The following is a 19,328-nucleotide window of genomic DNA, read 5'->3' on the forward strand; positions in this document are numbered from 1 at the left end:
CAGGCTATCTGGAGGATGAATGTGTCTGCACCTGTTCCAGCCCGGGGTGACTGGGCACCAGAAGCAAGACAGGACTGAGTCCTCCTTCACCACCTTACACCACACCTGTCCTAAAAGTCGTGGTTTTCCTTATTGGATCATGAAATCAATTTATTGGTATGAGATCAACATTTAGAGAAGACTTTGAGTACAATAGCATAGAATTAGCTAAATCAGAGAAGAAAATTACTGAATACAGTGGAACACATCAGAGACCATGAAGAATATTAAAATATAATTTCCCTGAAATATTTATTTTTAGATGTGTTCGCAAAAATAAGTTTTTAATTTTTTTGTTTCAGTACCTCTGATTGAAGATGACAAACATTCACTGAAAAGAATGAAAAATACATCTTTCAAAGTTTATAAAATGAAATAAATATATGATAAATATATGAAACTTCATATGATGATGTTTAAGTTTGTAGTTCTTATGTTTCTGGCATTATCACAACTTAAAACCACAGTAAGATATTTAGTATTATTTTGTAAAACTTGTTTGAGGGTGTGTGTGTGTAAACGTGTGGGACTTATATTTCTGGTAAAATGAGGATTTCAGTGCCCGCATGTGAAGCCAATCTGATTTTTCTCATGTCTTGTTTATGTCGTCTGTGAATCTTGACATTAATTAGCCCTGGAGACTGTCCCTAATGAAGTTACAGTAGATAGTGGGGGCACACAAAATGAGGCAGAGTCCAAAAGAAGCTCAAAGCTCTCTCTTCCTCTGCTTTTGGTCTTCTCCTATTTCTGGCAGAATGTCCAGAGGTGGGGATCTGCTGCGAACAACATGTTAGTGTTGCCTTCAGAGATAGAGAGTGCTAAAACACGGCTGATCAGCTGGAAGGAGAGGCCCAGTTTCAGAGGTGCCAAGTCAACTCTGCTTTTTGTTCTAAGAAAGCAATTTGCTTAGCTGGCTAACATTTTATGCTTCCAATTATAGCTCTGATCCATCTTTTACTCTGCTTCTAACGTCCTGCCAGCTCCTTCTGTCCACTTCCACTCCAACATCACAACCAGCACACTTATCTGCTTCAAATCTTGGGTTTTATTTTTCTTGGAGTCATAATTTCAAACACAGCAGGAAAAGACCAGAGGTTTTCTGCCTCCCACAGTGAATGGATCTGCTTCTTAATGCCACATACTACTCTACTTAGGTGGAGGCAAAATCAAATGTCTGTGAAGAAATTCTATTTTTTCTCGATGAAAGCTCTATCTATCTATCTATCTATCTATCTATCTATCTATCTATCTATCTATCTATCTATCTTCTCTATCTTCTATGCATGCATCCATCCACCTATCTGTCTTTTGTATTTCAACATTATAATTGGTGAACTGTGGCTATGTACCACATAGTCTACTAAACTCTGAGCTTACAAAGCAACATAAAAAAATATCTTCAATCTCAAGGAGCTTTCTGTTTCATGACTGAGATAGACAAACACCCCATAGCCATAGTGTGGTGTGTAGATGCTGTGATAGAGGTACATTTGTTGTGGGAATACAGAAGATTGTGGCCAATACAAAGAGAAAGATGGATTCTGATAAAACTTCCAGGATTTCAACTAATAAGTACAAGATACTTAAAGAGTGGGGAGCACTCTTTAACAGAACAGTAATGGGAGGGAGCAGGAATAAGTGTGAAAAATATTCTCCAAGCTGAAAATAATGGTATGTGCAAAGTACAGGGGCATTAAGAGAACATGGCCAGCCTTGGAAGCTGCCAGTAATCCTGATATACCAGACTCATGAGGTCAGGGCATGTAGGTCTTATAGTTGTGGTAGAATGAATCTAAATTTTTCCACTCTTCCTTCTGACACTTTCAATGTCATTGAAAGTGGAATTACTTGGCCCAATTTGAAGAGAATTCAGCCCTAGGTTCATTGATAGCTGGTGAGATGACTCATAACTTAAGGCAGGCTTAGGAGAGTTGCAAGCTCTTAGAATAATGAATCAGGATTATTGTTTCCCAAAGGGATATGAAGTGGGAGGGATACTATTAATGCCCATCTTTGTACCTTAGGTCAAAGAAATAAAAGAGAAAGTAAGGAAGTAGGTGGGCTTAGAGTCATAGAATGGACTTTCTTCAAATGAGGTAGGGACTTCATGTTCTCCTTGGAGATGTGAACTTACTCCCTGAGTAAATTATGACAAACTCAGTCATAGTTCCCACTGCTGGAGGCACCAGCCAGAGGTCAGAACCCACTATTCTCCATACCATGTAATCACGGCCCACTGGTCCTCCCTGCAATTGTGAGGTCTGCATGGAAGAGAGAGCCTCTGGGTTCACTATAGACAAAAGTCCTGTTCCATGACTTTGCAAAATGCATACACACAAAGTGAGCTTGAGGGCTGAAATGTCTTCAAACTTTGGGGAAACATAAATCCCCACAAGACAGGGATGGTTGTGTTACTTAGAGAAGGAGTTTCGAGGAAAAGGAGGTGGGATTGGTGGGGGGATGGTTAGCAGAGAAGGGTTTTTGAGGGCTTAAATCTAATGGACAAGGACGTTGTCCTTGTCCTTTTGTGGGTAATCTGGTAAGATGATATTGCTGGCTCTCTTTGTCATACTCTCTTCATCATCTGAGGAGAACTCCAGGATATCTTTTAATAAAAGGACTTTGTTTTCCTCCATGTATTTGGTCTGGGAAAGGCCAACAAAATAGGAAGGGTTGGAAGAGACAACAAGACCTCCTCGTTAGCTTTCATGTGGAATCTTTGATAAAATTGAGGCCCAGAAGATTAGTGGCCCCACTTCACCCCACTCCCTGACTGTAATTTCTCCATGAGTTGCCATGGTTATTGGTCATCATATGTACTGCAATGACAGAGTGAGGCTGACTTAAACACTTGAAGCTAAGAAGTGTGAGTCTTGTGTTTAAACAATGGAGTATGATTAAAGGGTTATAAATAGGATGTGAAATGAACATATTTTCATTTTAGGAAGGTAGATGAGTTGGCTAAAGTTTAGAAAACAGCTTGAACGAAAGACCAAAGATAGGGAAACCTTTTAGAAAGATTTATGACATCCTAGACATGAATTAATGATGTTCTGCACCAAGGAAGACAAGTAGGATGTGGATTGGAGAAAAAACGTTAAGGAAATTTAGTGACAGATTAGATGTCTTAAGTAGAGAGAGGTTTTAGAAAGATTTGTTTCTGGCTTGTGGCTTGGTTAGGTGTGGACTATTATTGATTGAAAGGAACATACAGAATGTTCTGGTTTTGCAGGGACCATAGAATGTTCTGGTTTTGACATGTTTCATTTAAGGTCAGTTAGTGTTGAACATCAATAACACTGGCTGGAACTCACGAGAAGGCAGGAACAAGAAGTATAGATTGGGAATTAACCAGAATGCATGTTAGAAAAGGAGGAAAGGGAAGATGAAGAATACTCTAAATCATCAATATTTAAATGTTGGCCAGAGGAAATGAGTGCAGCCCAGGAGTCCGAGAGATGCGAGGATAAGAGATACAAGGAAAAGCCAGGATGAAGGCATCCCAGTGGTCAAATGTCAACTTCTAAGATTTCAAGGAAAAGAGTGATGGGAATGTTACATGTCACAAGTGTGTTAAGTAAGGTGGCACTGAAAGTGAGCACCAGATGTGGCAACAGGGGACTTGTAGGTGACCTTAGTAAGATAACTCAGCGGAGGGATGGGGATAAAGCTCAGGTATAAGTTTTCTAGATTCCTGCTATGAGTGAGATCATCTGGTATTTTTCTTTTTCTTTCTGGCTTATTTCACTGAGCATGATACCTTCCAGTGCCATCCATGTTGCTGCAAATTGCATGAGTTAACTTTTTTGATTGCTGAGTAATATTCCATTGTGTATAGGAATTTACAAAACCTAAATAAGGGACCAGGAAAAAGACAAATTATAATAAGATAAAAATCAACATCAACAAGCAGCTATAAACTAGAGACATGCTACGGGGGTAAGGGGCTGGGAGGAGGGAGTAGGATCAAAACAAGGTGGGTGGGAATTGCATGGGGACTATGACCAAGATGAAAATGGATACATTGTGCAAAAATGAAAATGATGTAAAAATATATATAAAATAAAAGAATTTTTTTAAAAAAGCTTAGGTATAGGTGAGTGAGGAGGAAAGAGGTGTTGTAGGGTATTCCAGATGCACATAAAATGTTCATAAAGTGCCCATTAAACTAGTGCAAACTGCCTTCTTCCCTTCCCTTCTTCCTCTGCTTCCCTGTCATCCTGCTCTTCTAGCTCCTTCCATTTCCTCCCCTTATTCTCTTTCTCCTTCCCTTCTTTCCACCCACAGATGCACACTGAACATGCACTAGAGTCCAAGAATCAGGAAAGACACAAGACACAAAGATGAAACTAACACAGGACCCTGCAGACCATTACATAGTAAATGACACTGGATAAAAATGACACAATAGAAAAGGAATTTGTCATCTATAAAGGAGAGGAAAAAACCAATGTGGATGTTTAGTTGTTAGATGGCATAGGAAGAATAGAGAGGAACAGAACACAGAGTGGAGAAAATAACATTTGAAGTGGGTGAAGTTTGTGAGCATTGGGGGATGAAGCATTCCAGCTTTAGGAGTAGAGTAAACAAAGGGTCAAGGGAAAATAGATGAAGCAGTGAAGTAACGCTGGGTTAGATAATAAGGCTGCAGGAATTTGCCTATCAAGACAAGGTTCTTCTTCCAGAAAAAGAATTTAAAATTGCCATGATGCATTTTTCTCAAGTGCACATGGATCGTTCTCCAGGATCAATCACATACTGGGGCACAAGACAAACATTAACAGATACACCACGATTGAAATCATACCAAACATCTTTTCTGACCATGAAGGCATCAAACTAGAAATAAACCATAAAAAGAAGGCAAGGAACTCTCCTACCTCATGGAGATTGAAACCCACACTACTGGAAAACCACTGGACTAATGAAGAGATCAAAAAAGAAATTAAAAAATTCTTAGAATTGAATGACAAGGAGGACACCAATTTCCTAAATGCATGGGATGCAGCAAAAGCAGTAATAAGAGGAAAATATATAGCAATAGAAGCTCATATCAAGAAACAAGAAAGAACTCAAAGAAACAACCTGATTGAAGCTCAAAGAACTAGAAAAAGAACAACAAAAAAACCCCCAAAACCAGTAGAAGAAAAGAAATAATAAAAACCAAAGCAGAAATAAATGAAATCGAAACTAAAAAAACAATCCAAAAGATCAATGAAACCAAGAGCTGGTGCTACGAAAAAATCAATAAAATAAACAAACCTCTAGCCAGGCTCACAAAGGAAGAAAGGGAGAAAGCACAAATAAATAGGATCACCAGTGAAAGAGGAGAAATCACAACGGACACAGCAGAAATCGAAAGAATAATCAGAAACTACTATGAACAGCTATATGGAAATAAGTTCAACAATCTAGAGGAGATGGACAAATTCTTACAACTCTACAGTCACCCAAAGCTAGATAAAGAAGAAATACAACACCTAAACAGACAAATTACAATTAGCGAAATTGAAATGGTAATCAAAAACCTCCCCAAAAACAAAAGCCCAGGACCTGATGGATTTGCAAATGAATTCTACCAACATTCAGAGAAGAATTAGTGCCTATCCTTCACAAACTCTTCCAAAAAATTGAGAAGGAAGGGATAATACCAAACACATTCTATGAAGCCAACATTACACTAATACCAAAACCGAACAAGAATAACACAAAAAAGGAAAACTACAGGCCAATCTCCCTAATGAACACTGATGCAAAAATCCTCAATAAAATTTTAGCTATCAGAATCCAACAATGTATCCATAAGATAATTCACCACGACCAAGTAGGATTCATTCCAGGGGCACAAGGATGGTTCAACATCCGAAAATTAATCAACATTATCCAACACATCAACAAAAAGAAATATAAAAACCATATGATAATATCAATAGATGCTGAGAAAGCTTTCAACAAAGTGCAACACTCATTCATGATAAAAGCCCTTGAAATTCTTGGGATACAAGGAACATACCTCAACATCATAAAGGCCATCTATGAGAAGCCAACAGCCAGTATCATTCTCAATGGTGAAAAGCTGAAAGCAATTCCATTAAGATCTGGAACAAGACAAGGCTGTCCACTCTTACCACTGCTTTTCAATATAATACTGGAAGTCCTAGCCAGAGCAACAAGACAAGAGAAAGACATACAAGGAATCCAAATAGGAAAAGAAGAAGTCAAACTATCACTATTTGCAGATGATATGATAATATACATAAAGAACCCCAAAAGCTCCCCAGAAAAACTAATTCAACTCATCAATCAGTTCAGTAAAGTGGCAGGATACAAAATCAACAAGCAAAAGTCAGTAGCCTTCCTATACACAAACAATAAAGAAGAAGAAGAAGAAATTAAAGAAGAAGAAGAAATTAAAAAAAAAATCCCGACTTTGGGGAGGGGGCGGAGCAACATGGCGGTGAGGAGACGCTGCGAGTAAGATCTCCCATTAAAAAAAGTTAATAGGGAGGAAAAACGGCAGGTCCCAGTGAGAACTGGGACATGGAAGATAAACGGGTGACTCCAGCAAACTACCCGAAGAAGAAAGTGGCCATAAAAGAGGACTAGAAGGGAGGAAAGCACAGAACCCTGCTCCCCTCCCCCGCCCACAGAGGCGGCACTCTCCGAACAGCAGAGAGGAGGAAAACAACAACTAAAATGACCAACAAGAACAAACTACGCAGCAAGCGGGACTGTGAGTGGAAAGGAACTATTGCAGCCACCACACCCCATGAACGGGAGCTGTGGAGAACCCTGCAGGATTCGCCGCGGTGGTGAGTGAATGGCTCCGGGCACCATTGGAGAACAAAGAGACTCTGGAGGAGACCTGCACTCAGCCCCTGGCCGGCCGGTAAGCTTGCGCGGAAAGCGGTGCGCTTGGTGTGCTTGAAAAGCAAACGCGGATCGGGATCGCGGCTGCCCAGGTCCCCACGCCTGAGACCTAGGCTTGCGGGGAGACGCGCGGAGGCCCTCACTGAGGTGAAAGTCCCTCACTGAGTAAGCAGGAACCAGGTGCCAGGCACGGGAGCGGGTTGCAAAAGCGCCATTCCTGCGCCACTGAACTGGGCTACAGCCCGCGTCCTGGACCTGAGGGCTTTGGAACTGAGACTCGGGGCATGAAATTCGGGGAGTGGGTTCTCCACGAGGGTGGGGCACAAGTCAGATACAGCACCCCAAAGCCGTTGAGGTTTACCCTACCATTCTCGCTCTGTTCCCTGTCCCACGGGGTGGGGGGGTGTCGAAAAGCAGCCCCCCAAGGACAATAGGAGAGATCTCTGGCGCCACCTAGCGACCAGAAAAAAAAGTCACTAACACCCCATAGAACAGGGAAATTTCTTAAGAAAAGACTTCTTGAAAGGGGCAGAAGGCTTCTGGAGGACCCAGTGGCCAGCTGGGAAGTTAGCCCACGCCAGGCCACTTCCAACCAGCAGTCTGAGCCCACAGAGGGAGCAGGCACCCACGTCCGGGGCAGACCGGGCGCGCAGAAGAGTGTGCCTGAGACCGGATGCACAGGGACTGCGTCCCGCTTCGCCATTTTACATAAGGGACATTTCTTCAGTAAAGACTGCCTAAAACCAGCAGAAAGCTCCCCCAGAAGCCAGAGATAGCTCCAGGAGGAGCCAGAGGGGAGCGGAGAAGTTCACCCAAGATGCCGGCCAGTCCGAGCAACACAGTGTCCCAATGCATACGACAAATTAGAAAACAGGCAGTAGGGAGTAGAAGAACCACATGCAACCTAACCACTCCTCAGGAAAGAAGCACACCACAAAAAGAAAACCACCCTCCAGATTGCAACGACAGTAAATTGGAAGAACTTCTGAGCCTTCCAAAGAGAATTTAAAATTGCCATGATTAAAAAAGTGGCAGAAGTCATAGAGGAAAACAATGATCAGAAGAAGGAAATTGAGTCCATAAAGAGAGAAAACAATGGTCAGAAGAATGAAATTGAGTCCATAAAGAGGGAAGTAAAAGAAATGCAGGAGATCAAAGAATTAATGGAGGAACTAAAGAACTCTGGGAAAAGCAATGAAAGCAGAATACATGAAATGGAAGAACGAATAAGTACTCTTGAAGACACAGAAATAAAAAGAACCAAAACAGAAAAGGAAAGAGAAGTACGAAGGAAAAAGAATGAAGAAAGACTTCGGGAACTATCTGACTCCATGAGGAAAGGAAATATAAGAGTTATAGGAATTCAGAAGGAGAGGAGAGCGATGTAGGAACAGAGAAAATATTCCAGGAGATAATTGAAGAGAACTTCCCAAATGCGAAGAAGGAGCTGAAAATTGATATACAAGAAGCAAGAAGAATACCAAACTTCCATGACGAAAGGAAAAATACAGAAAGACACATAATAGTAAAGCTCCCAAGAATCCAGGACAAGGAAAAAATAATGAAGCTGGCAAGAGGGAAGAAACAGATAACATTAAAAGGAAAATCAATCAGGCTGACATCAGACTTCTCTGAAGAAACACTACGGGCAAGGAGAGAGTGGAGGGACATAGTCAACAGACTCCAAGAAAACAGATGCCAACCAAGAATACTCTATCCCACAAAGCTCTCCTTCCTCTATGAAGAAAGAATAAGGACCTTCCCAGACAAACAGAAACTCCGGAATTTCATTACAACTAAACCCCCACTCCAAAAAATACTACAAGGAATCCTAAAGCCAGAAACTCAGAGGGACGAATAACAATGAAAGAAGCCAAAAAAAAAAAGTTATTAAAAGAATAAATAAATAAAATCAAAGGAAAGACAAACACAATGGCAAATACAGATGCTAACATATCAATATTAACTTTAAATGTAAATGGACTAAACTCTTCAATAAAAAGACATGGAGTTGCAGCCTGGATTAAGAAACAAAACCCAACCTTTTGCTGTCTCCAGGAAACACATTTAGCTACAAAAGATAAAAATAGGCTCAAAGTTAAAGGATGGAAAACAATCTTACAAGCGAATGGACCAAAAAAGAAAGCAGGAACAGCTATACTTATATCAGATAAAACAGACTTCAAACACAAAAAAATAAAGAGACCCCAATGGTCACTACATTATGATCAAGGGGACAATACTTAAAGAAAAAAAAACACTCATTAACATATACTCACCAAACGAAGGAGCACCAAAATATATCAGACAACTGTTGTCCTCTCAGAAAACAGACATCAGAGAAAACACATACGTAGTGGGAGACTTCAACACACCACTATCAACAATGGATAGATCAACAAGATAAAAAATAAGTAAAGAAACCAAAGCTCTAAATAAGGACCTAGAGCATTTGGGCTTAACAGACATCTATAGAACACTAAACCCCAAAAAAACGGAGTACACATTTTTCTCAAGCGCACATGGATCATTCTCCTGGATCGATGACATACTGGGGCACAAGACAAACATCAACAGATACACCAAGATTGAAATCATACCAACCATCTTTTCTGACCATGAAGGCATCAAACTAGAAATAAACCATAAAAAGAAGGCAAGGAACTATCCTACCTCATGGAGATTAAAAACCACACTACTGGAAGACCACTGGACTAATGAGGAGATCAAAGAAGAAATTAAAAATTCTTTGAATTGAATGACAAGGAGACACCAATTTCCTAAATGTATGGGATGCAGCAAAAGCAGTAATAAGAGGAAAATATATAGCAATAGAAGCTCACATCAAAAAACAAGAAAGAACTCAAAGAAACAACCTAATCTCGAGCTCAGAGATCTAGAAAAAGAACAACAAAAAATCCCCAAAACCTATGGAAGAAAAGAAATAATAAAAACCAAAGCAGAAATAAATGAAATCGAAACTAAAAAAACTATCCAAAAGATCAATGAAACAAGAGCTGGTTCTTTGAAAAAATCAATAAAATAGACAAACCCCTAGCCAGGCTCACAAAGGAAAAAAGGAAGAAAGCACAAATAAATAGGGTCATAAATGAAAGAGGAGAAATCACAACGGACACAGCAGAAATCAAAAGAATAATCAGTAACTACTATGAACAGTTATATGGAAACAAGTTCAACAATCTAGAGGAGATGGACAAATTCCTACAACTCTACAATCACCCAAAGCTAGATAAAGAAGAAACAGAATACCTAAACAGACAAATTACAATTAGCGAAATTGAAATGGTAATCAAAAACCTCCCCAAAAACAAAAGCCCAGGACCTGATGGATTTGCAAATGAATTCTGCCAAAGATTCAGAGATGAATTAGTGCCTATCCTTCACAAACTCTTCAAAAAATTGAGAAGGAAGGGACAATACCAAACACGTTCTATGAAGCCAACATTACACTAATACCAAAACCGAATAAGGACAACACAAAAAAAGAAAACTACAGGCCAATCTCCCTAATGAACACTGATGCAAAAATCCTCAATAAAATTTTAGCTATCAGAATCCAACAATGTATCCATAAGATAATTCACCACGACCAAGTAGGATTCATTCCAGGGACACAAGGATGGTTCAACATCCGAAAATCAATCAACGTTATCCAACACATCAACAAAAAGAAATATAAAAACCATATGATAATATCAACAGATGCTGAGAAAGCTTTCGACAAACTGCAACACTCATTCATGATAAAAGCCCTTGAAATTCTTGGGATACAAGGAACATAGCTTAACATCATAAAGACCATATATGAAAAGCCAACAGCCAGTATCATTCTCAATGGTGAAAAGCTGAAAGCAATTCCATTAAGATCTGGAACAAGACAAGGATGTCCACTGTCACCACTGCTTTTCAATATAATACTGGAAGTCCTAGCCAGAGCAATAAGACAAGAGAAAGACATAAAAGGAATCCAAATAGGAAAAGAAGAAGTCAAAATATCACTATTTGCAGATGATATGATAATATACATAGAGAACACCAAAATCTCCACAGAAAAACTAATTCAACTCATCAATCAATTCAGTAAAGTGGCAGGATACAAAACCAACACGCAAAAGTCAGTAGCCTTCCTATACACAAACAATAAATCTGAAGAAGAAAAAATAAAAAAAAAAATCCCTTTTATTATCGAAACAAAAAAAATCAAATATTTGGGAATAAATCTAACAAAAGAGGTAAAGGACCTATACAAAGAAAACTATAAAACACTGTTAAAAGAAATAGAAGAAGACACAAAGAAATGGAAAGACATCCCCTGCTCATGGATTGGAAGAATAAACATTATTAAAATGGTCTTCCTACCAAAAGCAATCTACAGATTCAATGCTATTCCAATCAAAATTTCAATGTCATTCTTCAAAGAAATAGAAAAATTATTGATGAAATTCATATGGAATCACAAAAAAACCTGAATAGCCAAAGCTCTACTGAAAAAAAAAGAAGGGAATGGAGGCAATACACTCCCAGACTTCAAACTAAAATACAAAGCCATAATCATCAAAACTGCATGGTATTGGAACAAGAACACACACACAGACCAATGGAATCGAATAGAAAATCCAGAAATAAACCCACAGATTTATGGTCAACTAATCTTTGACAAAGGAGCAAAGACTATGCAATGGAGCAAAGAAAGTTTGTTCAATAAATGGTGCTGGGAAAACTGGGTTGCTACATGCAAAAGAATGAAGCTTAACCACTACCTCACACCATACACAAAAATCAACTCAAAATGGATTAAAGAACTAGACATAAGACCTGAAACCATAAAATACATAGAAGGAAATATAGGCAAAACACTACGTGATTTACATATCAAAGACATCTTCACAGACACATCACCCAAAGCAGTGATAGTGAAGGCAAAGATAAACAGCTGGAACTACATCAAATTAAAGAGCTTCTGCACAGCAAAAGAGACAATAACAAAAACAAAGAGAAACCCCACCAACTGGGAGAACATTTTTGCACCCAACACTAATGATAAAGGACTGATCACAAAAATCTACAAAGAGGTGATGAGACTCAGCAACAACAAAGAAAATAATCCAGTCAAAAAATGGGCAGAAGAGCTAAAAAGAAACTTCTCTGAAGAGGAAATGCAAATGGCCAACATATGAAAAAATGTTCAACATCACTTGTAATCAGGGAAATGCAAATCAAAACTACCATGAGATACCATCTTACACCAGTGAGAATGGCACATATTAAAAAAACTAGCAACAGCAAATGTTGGCGAGGGTGTGGAGAAAAAGGAACTCTTCTGCACTGTTGGTGGGAGTGCAAATTGGTCCAACCACTATGGAGAGCTGTGTGGAGATTTCTGGACCGACTAAACATAGAGCTTCCATATGATCCAGCAATTCCACTCCTAGGTCTTTACCCAAAGGACACAGAAACATCCATTCCAAAGAACACCTGCACCCCTATGTTTATAGCAGCACTATTTACAATAGCTAAGCTTTGGAAACAGCCCAAATGCCCAAAAATAGATGACTGGATCAAGAAGATGTGGTACATATATACCATGGAATATTAATCAGCATTCAAAAAACATAAACACATGCAATTTGCAGCAACATGGATGGCGCTGGAAGGGATCATGCTCAGCGAAATAAGCCAAAAAGAAAAAGAAAAATACTGGATGGTCTCACTCATAGCAGGAATCTAGAAAACTTAAATAAGGGACCAGGAAAATGAATAACTCTAAGAAAGTGAAAATCAAAATCAACAAAAAACTATGAACCAGAGACACTTTTTGGGGCGTGGGGGGCAGGAGGGGAGGGATTGGGGTCAGAATGGGGGGTTTGCAATTGTATGGGGGAATATAAAAATAAAATTTATTATTTAAAAAAATTAAAAAAATCCCTTTTATTATCAAAACAAAAAAAATCAAATACTTGGGAATAAATCTAACAAAAGAGGTCAAGGACCTATACAAAGAAAACTATAAAACACTGTTAAAAGAAATAGAAGAGATACAAAGAAATGGAAAGACGTCCCCTGCTCATGGATTGAAAGAATAAACATTATTAAAATGGCCTTCCTACCAAAAGCAATCTACAGATTCAATGCTATTCCAATCAAAATTTCAATGTCATTCTTCAAAGAAATAGAACAATTATTGATGAAATTCTTATGGAACCACCAAAAACCCCGAATTGCCAAAGCTCTCCTGAAAAAAAAAAAAAAAGGAAGGTAATGGAGGGATCACACTCCCAGACTTCAAACTATACTACAAAGCCATAATCGTCAAAACTGCATGGTATTGGAACAAGAACAGACACACAGACCAATGGAATTGAAAAGAAAATCCAGAAATAAACCCACAGATTTATGGTCAACTAATCTTTGACAAAGGAGCAAAGAATATGCATTGGAGCAAAGAAAGTTTGTTCAATAAATGGTGTTGGGAAAACTGGGTCGCTGCATGCAAAAGAATGAAGCTTGACTACTACCTAACACCATGCACAAAAATCAACTCAAAATGGATTAAAGAACTAGACATAAGACCTGAAACCATAAAATACATAGAAGGAAATATAGGCGAAACACTTTTGATATGCACATCAAAGACATCTTCACAGACACATCACCCAAAGCAGTGAGAGTGATGGCAAAGATAAACAGCTGGGAGTACATCAAGTTAAAGAGCTCTGCACAGTAAAAGAGACAATAACGAAAACAATGAAAAACCCCACCAACTGGGAGAACATTTTTGCACACAACACTATTGATAAAGGACTGATCACAAAAATCTACAAAGAGGTGATGAAACTCAATAACAACAAAGAAAATAATCCTGTCAAAAAATGGGCAGAATAGCTAAAAAGAAACTTCTCCAAAGAGGAAATGCAAATGGCCAACAGGCATATGAAAAAATGTTCAACATCACTCGTAATCAGGGAAATGCAAATCAAAACTACCATGAGATACCATTTTACACCAGTGAGAATGGCACATATTAAAAAAAAACTAGCAACAACAAATGTTGGCGAGGATGTGGAGAAAAAGGATCTCTTCTGCACTGTTGGTGGCAGTGCAAACTGGTCCAACCACTATGGAGAGCTGTGTGGAGATTTCTGGACCTACTAAACATAGAGCTTCCATATGATCCAGCAATTCCACTCCTAGGTATTTACCCAAAAGACAGAGAAACATCCATTCCAAAGAGCACCTGCACCCCTATGTTTATAGCAGCACTATTTACAATAGCTAAGCTTTGGAAACCACCCAAATGCCCCAAAATAGATGATTGGATCAAGAAGATGTGGTACATATACACCATGGAATATTACTCAGCATTCAAAAAAGATAAACACATGCAATTTGCAGCAACATGGATGGCACTGGAAGGGATCATGCTCAGCGAAATAAGTCAGAAAGAAAAAGAAAAATACTGGATGGTCTCACTCATAGCAGGAATCTAGAAAACTTAAATAAGGGAGCAGGAAAAAGCATAAGTATAAGAAAGAAAATATCAAAATCGACAAACAACTATGAACCAGAGACACTCTATGGTGGGTGGGGGAGGGGAAAGGAGGGCTTGGGGTCAAAATAAGGGGGTTCTAATTGTATGGGGAATATAAAAATAAAATTTAAATAAAAAAAAAGACAAGGCTCTTTAGCAAGAGACTATGGAGAGTTTTGAACAAGAGAGAGTTAATCAGCTGTATTTCAAGAGCATTTTCCTGGTAGAAAAGGGACATAAATGTTTAAATATGTCAATCCCAGACACAGAAGGCTAAGCAATAAGAGAATAGTTCCACATATTGTGCTAATCAAACTGTGGCTGTTTAATTAATATTCATTGGCAATGATGAATAATTGATTTTACCAGTAATTTAGTGACCTGGTGAGATCCCTTGTTTCTCTTCCCTCATCTTTTTGGCATCTGTTGTCTTCTTTAGGATAAAAGCAAGTCTCATTCTCCCCAGTGTCATATTGCAGTAGTGAATTGAATAAAAAATAGGTTAGGGGTGATTAAAATTTTTTTCAGTTCATTTGCTCTTGCTATAGATTGATTTTCTGAGCACCTGTTTGACACTGGGAATCTGAAATCTATTATAACTTTGGAGGTTGACTTTTTTAATTGGCCACGTATATACTTGCTATAAAATAATGTGATTTAGATCATAGGTACTGAAATGAACAACTGACCAACACGGTTCTTTTGGAGAATGGCCTAATGAGTGCCCATCTCACAGTGAAAATAATATGTGGGCATCTGGAGCCTGTTGACTCACTTCTCAAAACCCCAATTCTCAAGCTACCCCATATGTGGGATATGAGTCAGACTCAGGCTGGTGGGGGCACTGGGCACTGCGGGTGCATTCGCCATAACATTCCCTACTCTTTACGTAAGAGATATTGATACATGTTTGATTCACAGCTTGGTCTCCCAGGACAAAGCTCTTGGCAGGGGATTGGGTACCACAGAGTCCACTGTGAGTAGAGTCTTAACCTTCTTGTAGCTAGTGAATAATTTGCCCCATTCATGATTTCATCTTCACTGAAATAAAAACGTTTTTCTTTCTTTCCTGGTGAGATATGCTTGCCTTTCTTTTTTTTTTTTTTTTTTCAGTAACAATTTGGAGGACACCTGGGGGTTGTTCCATTAGTTGTTGTTTTTTTTTTTTTTTTTTTTTTTTACTGAATTAATCAGTACGTGGAAACAGAGAAACCTGAATGCAGAACATAGGTGGCCAATGTAATGGGGAGGAAGAGAGAGAATTAGTCACTACTTTTTGACAGAATATCACAATAATTTTCTCTAAAGTTTCCATATATTTTCAAGTTGATATGGCATAGGCCTTTAGATGTGGATCAGAATATTTTGAGGGGTTTCAAAAATACATATTCTTATTTACTTTAAGTTATAAAATTAAATTATGCTTTTTATTATGATAACATTGCTTTATATCACTGTATTTGATTTAGAGGTATAAGGTCACAGCTCTAGAGATGAATGTTAGTCCATTGTGTCTTCTACCTTAGTCCCTCCCTCTTTTGCTCTGCATCCCTCTCCCTCCATCTCTAGTAAATTGAGTTCTACAGCAAGATTTCTAGGGTTGGTTTTAGCATAGTTTTTTCTGTTCCTTTGTTTTTTCCTTTATATTAAACATATTCCATATTAAACATATTCAGTATTTTTCTTTCTCCTCTGGCTTAATTTACTTAGCATTATTCCTTCTATTTCCATCCATATTGTCACAAATGGCAAGATTTTATCTTTTTGACTGCTGAGTAGTATTCCACTGTGTATGTGTGTTGAGGAATGGATCCTTTTGATCCATTCATTTGTCCTTGTGCTGCATTGAATATCAGAGCACATATGTCCCTTCAAATTAGTATTTTTGGTATTGTTGGGGTGGAATTGCTGGATCACATGGTATATTTAATATGTTGAGCTAGCTCTGTATTATAAACACATATTCTTGTAATCAGCCCTGATCCAACAAAGTCTGTGTTGGACTCAGAAATTTTACGTTTTTAAATGTTCCCTAGAGACTCTTCACAAGACCAGCTTGTAGGATCACTAGCTTTATACATCATTTTGGGGTCTCAAAGGGAGTAGAGATGGCTCTAGGAATTGTTTCTCTTCTATTTTTTTTAAAGATTTATTTATTTATAAAAGAACTGGGATACAGGCCAGATGTGTGGGAGGGTGAGAGGATTCACCAGAGACAGAGGGGGGAACAGAAAAGGCAGACTGACAAAATACACTGCTGAGGGGAGCAGCAGGTGAGACAGGAGAGGTCTCTCTCTCCATGTGGGTTGCTCCTGGGCTGGCGGGGATGGTACCAACACTGCAGAGGCTGTGGACAGCTTCACAGCACTGCGCTCAACTGCCTGAGCCACCAGGATGCCCCTGTTTCTCTTCTTGATCTGAGGACTTCATGTAAATTGAATGTCAGAAAAACCCTGGGTGATGAACATGAGTGACCAATCTTGCTTTAGTACAAAAACTTCCTGGACTGTCCCCTTACTGTCCTCTGTGCTCCACCTAAGACTCATCCCCTTGATGCTCATTAACCCAGAACCAGGGGGCTGTCTGGCTAGCTGGTGCCTCCATTCATGCTTGGGTCTCTCTTCCTTCTCTTCTTCCAGACCTTTCTCTTTCACCTGCTCTCCTGCAGGTCTCCAGATCTTTAAGAATGACCTTGAAGCTCGACATGCCCCAAGCTAAGCAGTCTATGCCTTTTCATTTCTCCTCCTTCATTATTTCTTCCAGTACATGGTCTCAAGGAACACTTAACCTTTCACACAAAAGATGCTCACTCAAGTTATTTTTGCAAAGTCAGAGTGCTGTGCTCTGGTTATGAGCCAGGCTGCTCACTAGCATGCAAATCAGTGCTAGGCATTCTTGGTTTAAATATCAATTTCTTCTCCCTGTTCCAACTGATGTTCATATTCTTGCTTTTGGTTTTAGATTGCCAACTCTCACAATGTGAATTCATAGCATTAATTCTCTGTAACTATCCATGGCCATCTCCTAACAAATAGCATAGCAAACATTTAATTGTTTTCTAAAGATGCAAAATGTTTAAAATAGATTGAAATGAAAAGTTGGAGGCCTCTGAAGATAGTGCTTCAGTGATTCTATTAAAGACTCCAGACCACATCTCCCACCTGAGTGAAGGTAGCCAACTTTAGCATTAAATTTGGTGAAGATTTGATCTGAACAGACTGGTTTCCCAACCACTTAGCAAGCAAGAAAGAAAGAAGCATACCAAGTGCAAAAAAACAAACAAACAAAAAACAAACAAACAAAAAAACTCAACAAATCACCCACCTATGAAATTCCAAATATTTGGGTGGAAATACTAAATTCTTACAGCTACCTTGAATGCCAGGGACTTAGTTATTTTCACAAATCAATCACTTGGACCAGATTTTTTTTTTAACCATCTGGTTTACTCTATGATGATAGAATGAAGGGTTTATAAAGAATGAAGCGTTTAAAAAAACCCTTTGTTGGTAAAGATGATTTGTTTATAAAGAATGAAGGGTTTAAAAAATGTTATTGATAGCAATAATTTGGATATATTAATTTACAAAGTGATATGATTTTCCCTTTATCCAATCAAATCTCTCATCAATTTAATAAGTTGATAATCTTCATAACAAATGATGTCAACTGTTAACTATTTCAACAACCATTCCAACTTAATAAATTCTCAATGGCAATTCCAACAATACTTTTATAAACCAAACTTCATTGATTTAATTATATTAATTCTAAAAGAAATGAAAATTAAAATATACATAGATAGTAATGATATATACTTATACTGAAATGTTGATTTCTCTGATATCAAAGCCCCATGTTTATACTAAAAAAATTATAAAAGAGAAAAATGGCCTCCCACAGCTCAGCAAAGACAAACATCATGGCTTAACACATGGTGATTGGAGTATGCTCAGATCATTATCTTCCACTGAGATAAAGAAACAGCTTTCTGAGTTTTTCAGAAAGCAATGTATAAATGCGTAATAAAAAAATAACACAATAACAACTTTAATTCTAACCCAGCCATGAGATGAAAGAGGAACTAAAATTATTTGAATAAAATGCTTGATAAATTGCTTTAAAAATTGTGAGTATGCAAATATTGATGCAGAATAGAAATATATGAAAAGAAAGCACAGCTTTAATTTAGGTTCAGCATAAGGAGACTTTTTTTTTTGTATTTTGTTTTCCCACCCATAGACTATTAGACAAGCTCTAAGTACAAACTTGGGAGAAGTTTCAGTTATTGAGGGTATGTCTGGAAATTGGAAGGAAGCTGGATTTCAGAAGATGACTCATAGCGGGGAGCAGAGGGCCTGTCGTGAGTCTTGCTGTGGGATGGGAAACAACATGCTTTTCCTCTCTGGGTTTCGGTTTTCCCAATTGGAAAATTAGTGGCCTGAGTTAGAAAGTCTCCAAATTCTCTTTCAATTTCCTATTAGGATATTGTGATGGTAAATACAAAATTCACAAGATTGGGTCTGAAAATTTCACTGGCTTTAATACTGGCATAGGCCTGGGTCCTTGGTGCTGCATGTCACTACCAAAAAAGTCTTAAGCAGGAACAGGAATTGAATCTATAAGTGCTTTTATTTTTGAGATTGCTGGGAAGTGATCTGAGAGAATGGCAGGCAGAACACCCTGCAGAAGCTGTTCTGTCATCTCATCTCTTGCTGGCTTTTTATAATGGGTTAGATAGAGACCACCCTAAGCAAACAGCCTGTTAGAACAGCCCATCACAGTGGATGCTCCTGGTATTTGTCATGTTCAGGCCCCAGAACTTGTTATCAGCCTCCTGGTTATCTTGACTCTGCTATATCTCAGGGTC

The sequence above is a fragment of the Talpa occidentalis genome, unplaced genomic scaffold (assembly GCF_014898055.3).
Source record: "Talpa occidentalis isolate TD23 unplaced genomic scaffold, MPIMG_talOcc4v2.1 talOcc4.8, whole genome shotgun sequence".
In the NCBI taxonomy this organism is placed as follows: domain Eukaryota; kingdom Metazoa; phylum Chordata; class Mammalia; order Eulipotyphla; family Talpidae; genus Talpa; species Talpa occidentalis.